Here is an 8,432-nt window from a genome sequence, read left to right on the forward strand (position 1 = left end):
TATATTCAATTCTACAAAACAATCGTAACAAGAATACTAAAATATTTATAGGACTACAGTAATTATTACGTTTGTAGAGGCAACATGCAATTATTGTGTTTTTTAATTCAAATTTAAAGCTTTCCCATTTACTTCCACTGTCAGCATAATGAATAACTCTACAATACATTAAAGTATAATGTTGGAATTTCTGAAAACATTACATACCTATTACCTACAGAGCTTCTGTGATCCTGAACATATCTGTGTTAAGATGTTGTCACGATACAGCTACACGCGTATAGTAACTAAGTGCAGATATTGATTGGATAACCAGAGTCTCTGAGCTTTTGAGCGGATCCACGACTATGGTACCGCTAGAGATCTGTTGAAGCTACTGATAAGCGTTAATTTGCTCCTCAAGTCGATTACTTTTACTGAATATTAAATAAAGGATGGGCCTACTGATGAATTAAGTAGTCTCTAAATATTTTTTTTCTGTATATTAAGGAAAATCCACCATAACTTACAATTTTTTTTATGGTTCTAAAAGACACAATATGGAACAAGGATTATAGATTCTGGTTCCATACCTGATTTCCTCCGTTATAAAGCTACTTCGAAATTAATCATCTATATCTGTATGCCATTTTATATGAATAGTCACACTTCATATGAAATTTTGTTTTAAATAATGAGAATCGCTGAGAAGTGGGTACATTCATATTACTCACTCTATTCTTCCCCGTCCCACCAAACATGCTCGCCCTTTCAGCCGTGGGGAAGTTATAATGTGACGGTCAATCCCACTATTCGTTGGTAAAAGAGTAGCCCAAGAGTTGACGGTGGGTGGTGATGACTAGCTGCTTTCCCTCTAGTCTTACACTGCTAAATTAGGGACGGCTAGCGCAGATAGCCCTCGTGTAGCTTTGGGCGAAATTCAAAACAAACAAACACTCTATTCTTGTTTTTTTTCTGTCTCGTTTTTGTTAAGCAGATGATACGTAATGTGTACTTTATGGTTACTGTGCTAAATCCACAGTGAAGCTAATAAAGTTTTGTTGTTTGTGGCACTTATACATGTCATCTTTTGTTAACAATGGCCAATAGATTACATATAATCTACATTATAAATCAGCAACAGTAAGTTTTTTTTATTCTAAAGCGATGGTGTGCTAACTTGAAAATGTCTCCTGTGGGTCATTTCGATTCCCCTCAGCAGATAGAATGTATATAGCCCATTGTATAGCTTTACACTAAGAAAACATCTGCAATAAAAACAACTTCAAAATAATTTGTTATGGCGTAGAATAGTTTCAAGAAACGTGCTAAACCTATTAGTATTGATCTTATACTGGTAGAAAACGTAAATTGGAAGCTCTACGTCTTTCGTCTTTCACTAACAAAACCAAGCTGATCCTTAAATGATAAAATCGCTGCGCCTGCGTGTCGGACGCAACTCTGCGTTCTAGAACAGAGAAACTAGAAGGTCTTCACCACAAGTGTACTTCTGTCATCCAAGACGCACCGAATACCAACAAGTAGCAGAATCAACGTCCTCTAAAGAAACGTGTCAGGAAGATAACGTTTCCAAAGCTTGAAAAGTGTTAGAAAAGAAAGATAAAAGTAAGTGACTCTTTTAATTCCATATAACAACAAGTTAATTTTATGTCTGCAGCAAATGACAAAAAAAAATTAATATTTTTAGGTAAATGATGCATAACGTTTTTTTTTAATACTCTACTCGAAATTCCCAAAAAATTATTAAAATTTGGTGAGCGTTAGTTATGCTAATATGAAATTTGTGTAGTAGTAGTTTCAGAATCAGATTTAAAAAGCATTAGTAAATAAGTATGGAAAAATGCAGCTCATCTACTTTCATATGATGTGTTGTTTATTCTAAATAATATTTGTTATATGGAGATGATGTATGTTTAAGTGAAAAACTGCGATATGGTTTTTAGCTTTTGGTAAACTTCGCTGTTCTCATTCTTGTAACTACGCGTTTATGTCCTGCGGTTTGTATCATTAAAGGCGTATTAACGTCCTCCTTGTTTGTTTGTTTATAACAAAGCACAAAGTTACACAAGGGGCTATCTATGCTCTGCCCACCACGGGTATCGAAACCCGGTTTCTAGCGTTCTAAGTCCGCAGACATACTGCTGCGCCGCTTGAGGGCAACGCTCATGTTCACTTTATGGCTAGTACTATCTGCGATCCATAGAATGTCATGAGGATGGAATAAGTTTTATTTAGGCTTCTTTTTTAGTAAATTGAAACATCCTTGTATAGTCAGTACTTATCTTTGTATTAGTCCAATTCCATCATATATATGTGTTTGATTGATGCTTGTGTTATTATAATGATATGAAAGTATTTTTATTTTGAACTATCTATATGAAACTAGTTTGTCTTCGTTTTATGTGAAACTAGTCTTATGCCTTCTTGTATGAAGTCAGGGCTGCAAAATTATTTGAAAACAAAGGAGTAACGAATGGACATTTCAATCAAAGTACATACACAATTTAATTCGCAATAACATATATTTTTATGTTATAGAGCTTTTTGGGTGGTAATATAGTATTGAAATTTTCTTTAAAAGTATTCCAAAACGCTTATTAAAAACAAGGAAATGAGTATTGAAAACAACAATAGTGTTACTAGTAACGTCGCAAAACGATTTGGAAAAATAATTGACGGTTGATATATAAGTTTCTTAAATATTACTTTAAATATCCCTTTTGCCGTTTTTTCTCGTCGTTATATATCACTCTTCCTTTTTTTTCTGTAATTTATACATCCCTTTTGTCGTTTTTTTTCCTGTCATTACATATCATTCTTCTTTTTTTCTGTGATTTATACATCCCTTTTGTCGTTTTTTTTCCTGTCATTACATATCACTCTTCTTTTTTCTGTGATTTATACATCCCTTTTGTCGTTTTTTTTCCTGTCATTACATATCACTCTTCTTTTTTTCTGTGATTTATATATTCCTTTTGTCGTTTTTTCCTGTCATTACATATCACTCTTCTTTTTCTGTGATTTATATATTCCTTTTGCCGCTTTTTTTCCCGTCATTACATATCACTCTTCCTTTTTTCTGTAATTTATACATTAGTTTTCCGTTTTTCCTTTGATTGTATATCACTCTTCCTTTTTTTCTGTAATTTATACATCCCTTTTGTCGTTTTTTTCCTGTCATTACATATCACTCTTCTTTTTCTGTGATTTATACATTCCTTTTGTCGTTTTTTTCCTGTCATTACATATCATTCTTCTTTTTTCTGTAATTTATACATCCCTTTTGTCGTTTTTTTCCTGTCATTACATATCATTTTTCTTTTTTTCTGTAATTTATACATCCCTTTTGTCGTTTTTTTCCTGTCATTACATATCACTCTTCTTTTTCTGTGATTTATACATTCCTTTTGTCGCTTTTTTTCCTGTCATTACATGTCACTCTTCCTTTTTTCTGTAATTTATACATCCCTTTGCAGTTTTTTCCTGTCATTATATATGCACTCCTCCTTTTTTTCTGTAATTTATATATCCCTTTTGTCGTTTTTTCTGTGACTTGATGTATGTTCAGTAAAGAGTTTGGAAGCCGTAGCCTTGTTTTTTTCTTTTCATTTTTAGCTCTGCAGTCGCTGGTACTTTCCTTATTATGCTAGTAAATCTTACCCTAATATTCCGTATCAGTCCACCTTTTTGATATACTGGAGATATTAACATAGGCGATATTTTGCCTGTTCTGTTAATTAGCATATCATCACCGTGATAGTAGTATTTTTTGAATGAGATCATCTATCTCCCAAAAAAGAAGTTTATAGTCTGGGAGCTAGCCCTGAGATTAGCTCATCTTTATCGTGAACAAGATAGAAAACCTGATATTGCTTGGTCTTGTATGTAGAATAACATTTCATTTAATCTGCTATAATAATGCTATGAACTAATATACATCAAATGGTAAATATATCAGTAACTATAAAAGGCTTATTCCCTTTGTCACTTTGTCGAGAACGCTTTCACACTCCTCTTTTGGTAATGCTCAACGTCGCTTAGCAACAAAACTATCACCTGATTGTTTTTAGGCCAACTATGGTGTTTGTGTTGAACGCTCAATATTCATGTTGATTTGTTAGAAAGGTTTGTTTTTAATATTTATTTTTTATAATTTCGGTAATACAATAGCAAAATAGTTTAATTAAGAAGTTTTATGACATTGTGTTGTACCCAAAAGCAAAATGGAATTTACCAAGTAGTGTTTCAGCTAAGCCTTACGTTGCATTTATGTATTAAATTAGATTACAAATAGGCCTACTGTTACTAACGTTATAGAGTCAGTGTTTAAAGAGTTTTAAGTTGTGAATAAATGTTAATTAATAAATATTATTTTGGTATTTTAACACATATATTACCTACTTGGCCTTAAAACATAAAGAAAATATACGTTTATTACTTCCAAATATCTTTTGTCCTTTGTACAGTCAAAAGAATTGAATATTTGTGTCGGAATGTCCATACTATGTCTTCTAATTTCTGATCTAGAATACAGTGAAAAGGCTCAATAGTGCTATTTAAGTCTTTTTCAGAGTGCATACGCACTTTTTTCACGATAACATTTCATTTTTCTGCGCAGTTTTTACTAAAAATGTGGTGATTAAGGAATTACTTCGAAACTGATGAAATTAGTGAAGATTAGGTGCATTATAGAGGTACAGACAAATTCGTTTTAGTTAAATTCTATAATTTTCGTTAATCATTCAACAATGGTTTCCCGCCATTTTTCAGGGCTTTTATACTAGTATATATATATATATATATATGTAGATGGTGCTAAACCTTTTCTTAAATCATTTACATTCTGTCTGTCACTCCTGTTGTTGGTCCGGTTCCTTGTTTTTGTCATATTTGTAGTATCTGATTGGAGTAATTGAGTATGTTTGATTCTCTCTAGATATGACAGTGTTTTTGTTCGTCAATGTGCATTGTGTTTATTTTTTTCAGTTACATTATTGCCGTCTATTAAAATATTTAACTGTGATCTGTGCTAATAGTAGCTGTTTGTGTTTTATTCTTAGTATATACCTGAGTTAGTCTTGTTCTGAAATATATTGGTTTTCAGTATATACCCGAGTTGGTTTTGTTGTGAAATGTGTCGGTTTCAGTACATACCTGAGTTGGTCTTGTTGTAAAATGTCTTAGTTATCAGTATACACCTGAATTGGCCTTGTTGTGAAGTATCTTTATTTTCAGTATATACCTAAGTTGGTCTTGTTGTGAAATGTGTCGGTTTCAGTATATATACATAAACAGATTATTGATTGCACAAGAAACGATAAAACAAAAAATAGAATCTTAAGTAGTAAACTATATAAACAAAATACTGCAAGTAAGGTAAATACTCAAAACCGTGTAATATAAAAGAAGGTCTAAATCCAGTGTTACGAAACAAGAAGTTTCTACACTTTCAGCTTTTGTTGGACAGATAAGGGCACTTGGAAACTTGTTTCTATATAAAGTTGTTGTTGGTGGATCTAAACTTTATTTTAAAATACTGGTAAACAAATATACAGAAATATACGCTAACAGCTAAAGAAAACAATGCATGATTTTAACAATACCACAAATAGAGGATGAGCAACAAACTTAGTTTTTAGAAAAATAATAGAAAAAAACGACAACAAGCGATTATAAGTGAAATAACAAAGAAATGGTGTGCAACAAGACCAACTCAGATATATATATACTGAAACCGACACATTTCACAACAAGACCAACTCAGATAACGTTAAAACCGGCGTTTATCGTTATGATATGCTCTTGTCAATAAGTTGTTGATCACACTCAAACTGATGTTTGTATTCTTATAATACACTCGTGTTTATTTGCTTTTTAACAATAATTTGCTTACGGCGCTGGAACCAGCGTTTAAATTATTATGATGTACTTGTGTTTATCTGTTTCTTATCAATAACCTGTTTTTCGTACGGCGTTATTGACAGACATTTATTTTCATTGTTAGCGTCTACATTCGTTGATATTATGGCACATCTTCTGTCTTTGATCTTGTTAGCAACCCTCTATAGACTAGAGGGAAGGCAGCTAGTCAACAACACCCATCGTCAACTCTAGGGCTACTCTTTACCAACTAAAAGCGGAACTGACCGTCACATAAAACACCCCCATGGTATAAATAGAGAGCCTGTTCGGTGAATGGATTCGAACCTGTGACCCGCAGATTGCAATTCGAACGCCCTAACCGCCAGGCCTATTAAAGTTTGCCTGTGTTAATTTTGCACTAGTAGAGACCCGCAAAACATTTGCAGTTAAAATAGTATCTAAACTACAACAGCACTTATATAAGTACCGAAATGTCTAAGTCAACTTGTCTTAGGCCTAAAATTAGTTAAGCCTTTATTAAGTATGGCCTGTATTTGTTAAAGAGATAAATACACAGATACACGGTTTTGCTTATATGATGTGTGAAAGTCGTCACGAGAACGAGGCTGAGCATTTTAACAAGTAAAGCAGATTATCTTCATTCATTCTACATACATTATGAATGTCACCCGGCGGTTAAATATAGAGACCTGCACACAAATATAACTTGTCAAACCTCACTCCTCTCAAAGGTAAGGTTTACTAGTGCATTAGTGTCTTTAAGAGGAAAATATGTGGGATAACTACAGCCCTACGGCAAATAACAGAAGCTTTCTAGGCCTATATTATAGTTAACAACCTATTCCACACAACTTCGAGCTACCCCTTCTCATTATATTTTAATGTTTATGTTTCAGAATATATTTATAATACCTAGGACTTAAACAGGATAAAATACAAACACAGGAAAAGGTTACTGCTTATGTAAATGAGGGTAAGGGTGTGGATTTGGTGTATCTGGATTTTCAGAAAGCATTTGAGAAGGTGTCATATAAAAGGCGTCTAAAAAATCTGTATAGGTGTGGGAGATAAGTTAGCGAATTGGATAGAAATATAGCTGGATGGAAAAAAGCAAAGGTTTCTTCCAAATAGGGTACCTCAGGGCTCAGTCTCAGGACTTTTGCTCTTTTTGATTTACATCAATGCCACAGGTGAAGGAGGGGTCAATAAATTACATAAATTTATTGACAGTATTAAGGTATTTAGTGTTGCTAGCTGTGAAGAGGATGCTGCTGCTTTACAAAAGGATTTAGATCATTTAGTGAATTACGTGAATAAATGGCAGATGGGTTTTAATTATAAAATTTAATTATGGGTTACCATAATTTGAATTATAAGTATAATTTCGATGGCAATAGCCTTAACATTGTATTAACCTTAGTACTGTCAAATGCTTTCTGAAAATCTAGGTACACCAAATATACACCATTATCCTAATCTGTATTAGCAGTAGTCTTTTCAAAGAATGTCAAAATATTTGTAAGGCAAGATTTTTCCTTAGTGAAACCATGTTAACTATCCAATAAAATTCTAAACTTTGTTTTATCAGACTTTCCAAGACTTTTCCCACAACTGATGTAAGACTAATAGGCCTATAATTACTGGGTGAAAATATAGTGTAACTGATAATTATTGGCTTCAATGCTTTATTATCATAATGATCCCATAAATTTATTTGAAAGTTAAAAATGTTTTCGAATAATTTAACATAACAAAATGATTTTAAGTCATACAGGTGAGCATTTAAGCACCTTCACCATACCTTGGTTTGGGGTCAAATAATTTCAAACCGAAATTACTGCCGTGGTTTTGTTTTATTTGTCAAAAGTCACGTACTGGTTTGTTTAATTGTCAAAATAAACGCGGTCAATATGGCCGCCGAATTGTGTTCCTGTGTATTAACACTGTAAGTTGTGTGCGTTTTTTTGCTTTGGTTTAGTTTAGGGCTAAAATTTACAAAAGGAGGATGTAAATATACTTGAGCAGAAATTTTGCACAACAACATATTAAATACTTATCACAGTATTTTAAAAGGTCTAAAGTTAGGTTGTAGAATAACATTTAAAGCTTTAGTTTAGTTCGGGCTAAATTGTACCGTACTTATTGCTATCAATAAATAAACTTAGAATATTATTTTACAACCTAACTTTGTACAAAATTTCTGCTCAAGTATATTTGCATCCTCCTTTTGTTTACATTCGTTGAAATATAGTGCGCACGCACGCACATTTTCAGGATAGACAAAAACTGAGTATTATTATAAAATTTTAAGAGACGACTTGACTTGGTAATGAAAAATCTTAATTATAAAACATGCAAAACCAACTCAAGCCCATAACCAGAACTTCAAAACAGAGATGGCAAAAAGATGTAGAATATTTTTCAGTAACATCATTTTCGCCAAGATGTGCCACTTTTGGTGAACACAAGTAATAGCTTCAAATACAATTGAATAGTCTTAAATATAACAGTGCAATTATTATGAATTGAAATGCATACAAGTGTAAGAA

The 8,432-nt window shown here is 32.7% G+C and overlaps 1 protein-coding gene across 2 annotated transcripts in view; it reads left to right on the top strand.

The window, feature by feature from the left end:
- Positions 1-1,299: 1,299 nt before the first annotated feature.
- Positions 1,300-8,432, top strand: part of LOC106459793 (GTPase-activating Rap/Ran-GAP domain-like protein 3) — a 427,929-nt gene continuing 420,796 nt past the window's right edge. Inside the window, exon 1 of one of the 2 annotated variants that reach the window (XM_022386650.1) lies at positions 1,300-1,609. The gene's annotated coding sequence lies outside the window, so the exon portion shown is untranslated. The remainder of the gene's footprint in view (positions 1,610-8,432) is intronic. The other variant, XM_022386642.1, reaches the window with a different exon arrangement.

This window comes from Limulus polyphemus, unplaced genomic scaffold, assembly GCF_000517525.1.
Source record: "Limulus polyphemus unplaced genomic scaffold, Limulus_polyphemus-2.1.2 Scaffold30, whole genome shotgun sequence".
NCBI lineage: Eukaryota > Metazoa > Arthropoda > Merostomata > Xiphosura > Limulidae > Limulus > Limulus polyphemus.